Source organism: Trachinotus anak, unplaced genomic scaffold, assembly GCF_046630095.1.
Source record: "Trachinotus anak isolate AG129_WGS33_773 ecotype Australia unplaced genomic scaffold, CSIRO_AGI_Tana_v1 ptg000033l, whole genome shotgun sequence".
Taxonomy (NCBI): domain Eukaryota; kingdom Metazoa; phylum Chordata; class Actinopteri; order Carangiformes; family Carangidae; genus Trachinotus; species Trachinotus anak.
Window position 1 is genome coordinate 3,389,788 of NW_027273884.1, and position 2,576 is coordinate 3,392,363.

At 38.3% G+C, this 2,576-nt stretch overlaps 1 long non-coding RNA gene across 2 annotated transcripts; it reads right to left on the minus strand.

The window, feature by feature from the left end:
* Nucleotides 1–1,116: 1,116 nt before the first annotated feature.
* LOC139614139 (uncharacterized) lies at nt 1,117–2,314 on the minus strand. 2 transcript variants are annotated; one of them, XR_011686906.1, is made up of 3 exons: nt 2,277–2,314; nt 1,434–1,563; nt 1,117–1,235 (listed from the first exon to the last, which is right to left on the minus strand). It is a non-coding gene; the product is annotated as an uncharacterized lncRNA (long non-coding RNA). The 2 variants fall into 2 exon arrangements; XR_011686905.1 differs by having other exon boundaries at nt 2,166–2,300.
* Nucleotides 2,315–2,576: the final 262 nt, after the last annotated feature.

The window sequence follows — 2,576 nt, forward strand, 5'->3', positions numbered from 1 at the left end:
GAGCAGCAGAGCTCACCTGATGCATCAGCCATGAACGGAATATCTAGATCCATAGTATCCAAAGAAAGTTGCTGCATATTTTTCTGAGGTATGGATTTTGAATTATTAAGCGTTTTCATCCATCCAGGAAAAATCGCTGTCACTTTCCACCTCCAACGGATCCCCTGCATCAAACTCATCGCTGTCCAAGTGCTGAAGCATCTCCAAGGCCATGGCAGATAAACAATCAAATAACGTGAAATTCCATGGAGTCAATATGACCATGTATGGCCATAATAGGTAAAAATGATCATATTTTCTTCACCTTTTGTGCCATTTATATGAAAACCATTTTAAATGAAAATATAAACACTTTTAGTAAAAGCCAGGTACCAGCAAAAGCAAAGTCATGTTTCAGGCCACCTGACGAATGTACGATAAGTCTAATATTCACTCACCTTTCATCTGTTTTGTCATTTGGCGGGTCAATGCTCCACTATGTTCACCAGCCATTTGCTGTCTCTGTTTGTCTGTTGTTTGGTGCGTGTTTGGTAAAAGTAGCATACAAGTGAGTTCATCATAGCTTTTTTTTCTTTTTGCCCGAAACAACTTCTTGCTCTTGCTGGAGACAAGGTTGATGAGACCAGTGAGAGTGAATCCAAACCGTGAAGCTGCAGAAGCCAAAACAATGAGCTAATAAGCACTGAAAAGCTGCAGATATGTGTGATAATTCTCTGTGGGTTCGTCTCTACACATCACCCCTTTCACATTAAACACAGTCGTTTGGCTCATTGTTACCATGAAAATATTGATTAGTGAAGCTTTAATTTTTCCTCTTTTCAAAATAACGTTAACCTTTCATTAGGTGTGATGAGAAGTCAGTGAGCACACAGCTGCAGCCAAACTGTTTTCACTCACTCTTTTCTTCTCATCTTGCTGAATCAGAAATATGTGGTGCAAACTCATATCAGTGTTATTGACCATTTTGCCCCTGGGTCCCAGGGTTAGTGATGATATCTGCCCCTGTCAACTTCAGATGCATCTACTATCTTTGCAGAAACTTTTAATTAGAATTGACTTACTGCACCTTGTAGCACTAGAGCTTCTATACTGCACCTTAACCACTCTCCATGGAAATTGTTTTTCATCGTCCTTTATTTTTCATCAATCATTGTGGCAACATCTGCAGTGCGATACTTGCTTATTCCTTGGTTCCGCATAGTAGAAGCTGAAGCAGCTGAATGCCTATTTGTCCACTAGATGGGCAGAAATGAATATAAGGATTGCTATGATACATTTGCCTGTAGGCTTTCAGTCAGTGTCAAATATTACTGAATTAGATCAAGATTAATTAAGATTAATTAAAAAGTGTCAGAATAATCATTACAATAATAATAATAATAATTTATCTTTAAGATGTAAAGAACAAGTTTTATTTTTTATTTATATCTCACCAAAATTGAACTGTTTTGCAAATGATTTTTTGATTGCATCCCACTTCCAATATCTTCACAGCCCACCAGTGGACCCTGGCCCACAGGTTGGGAACCACTGTATTCGATGATTATTCCTATACTTGAGTCTCTGTGCAAAAGATGAATATATTATGGAGACAATGGGAAAAAAACAAACATGAATGAACTAAATACATTTTTGTTTTTTAACAAGCACAATAGTTCCATCAAACAGAGACTAATAAGACGTTAAAATGATTTTAAACCCTCTGTGCTCAGTCCTCTGTTTAATGTCACTGTGACTTAGAATTTTCCTTCATCACAAATTATCCCCATCAGAGATAATTAACATTTTACACAAGCAGAGTTGCGGTTCCTGTTTAGCATGCACTTCCTGTGCCTTGCGACGCACCTGTGATCACTCAGCTTGAGACAGTCTCCCTAGATAGTATCTCTAGATACCTTCAACAAATTAGTACTTGCCACTAAACCAACACGCTGGCTATTCTACACTCTCAGTACCAAGCTCATTGTCGAGCTCATTTTCGACAGTAGGTCCCCCTCTGTTCACCCTCATTAATACTTCTCTCTGCTCTGGTGTTTTGCCCTCAGCCTTTTAAAGAAGCAAAGATTAAAACCCTGCTCATCCATGTCCCCAAAATCCTTAACAATCACAGTCCCATTCCAAATCTCCCCTTCATCTCTAAAGTCCTGGAGAGATATTCACTTAACTGATGATCCTTCCAGCAAAAGAGGCTCTTCAGTAGGTGTTGTGTGTGTGTGTGCTGTGTTTGGTTGGTTGACAGCAAACTGCTCAATTCTCAAAAAATGAATGAATCCTACCTTTCTGCTCTACCTGTACAGCAGATTATTGTGTGGATGTTTGCATTAGAATAGAATAGAGTAGAATAGAATCTCCCCATGTTAATCTGATCTGCAGTGATGGAAGAAGAGTATCAACACTCTCAGGAATCCTGTCAGAATTCAACAATCTTTGTTTAATTAAAATTAAGCTATAATAGTTATTATGTAGTTTTTTACTGAGGTAAACTCTCAAGACGTTTGTTTGAGGCTCTGTTTTAATACTAGAGTCAACACATGGGAAGACTCAAATGGCAAAACAATTCAGCTGCTTTCTAAAAA